The following is a 632-nucleotide window of genomic DNA, read 5'->3' as shown; positions in this document are numbered from 1 at the left end:
GAATAAACACCTAGAAGAATTAAAGAACAAACAAACAGAGATGAACAATACAATAACAGAAATGAAAAATACACTAGAAGGAATCAATAGCAGAATAACTGAGGCAGAAGAACAGATAAGTGACCTGGAAGACAGAATGGTGAAATTCAATGCCGCAGAACAGAATAAAGAAGAGAGGATGAAAAGAAATGAAGACAGCCTAAGAGACCTCTGGGACAACATTAAACGCAACAACATTCACATTATAGGGGTCCCAGAAGGAGAAGAGAGAGAGAAAGGACCTGAGAAAATATTTCAAGAGATTATAGTCGAAAACATCCCTAACATGGGAAAGGAAATAGCCACCCAAGTCCAGGAAGTGCAGCAAATTCCATACAAGATAAACCCAAGGAGAAACACGCCGAGACACATAGTAATCAAATTGGCAAAAATTAAAGACAAAGAAAAATTATTAAAAGCAGCAAGGGAAAAACAAAAAATAACATACAAGGGAACTCCCATAAGGTTAACAGCTGATTTCTCAGCAGAAACTCTACAAGCCAGAAGGGAGTGGCATGATATACTTAAAGTGATGAAAGGGAAGAACCCACAACCAAGATTACTCTACCTGGCAAGGATCTCATTCAGATTCG

The 632-nt window shown here is 38.1% G+C and overlaps 1 protein-coding gene across 1 annotated transcript in view; it reads right to left on the bottom strand.

Annotated features, from left to right (window-relative positions):
* The window catches only part of FUCA1 (alpha-L-fucosidase 1), a 24,145-nt gene that overhangs the window by 10,364 nt on the left and 13,149 nt on the right, over nt 1–632 (bottom strand). The window lies entirely within an intron of this gene.

The sequence above is a fragment of the Physeter macrocephalus genome, chromosome 3 (assembly GCF_002837175.3).
Source record: "Physeter macrocephalus isolate SW-GA chromosome 3, ASM283717v5, whole genome shotgun sequence".
In the NCBI taxonomy this organism is placed as follows: domain Eukaryota; kingdom Metazoa; phylum Chordata; class Mammalia; order Artiodactyla; family Physeteridae; genus Physeter; species Physeter macrocephalus.
Note: the sequence above shows the minus strand (reverse complement) of the source record. Positions and strands in the feature narration are given on the sequence as shown.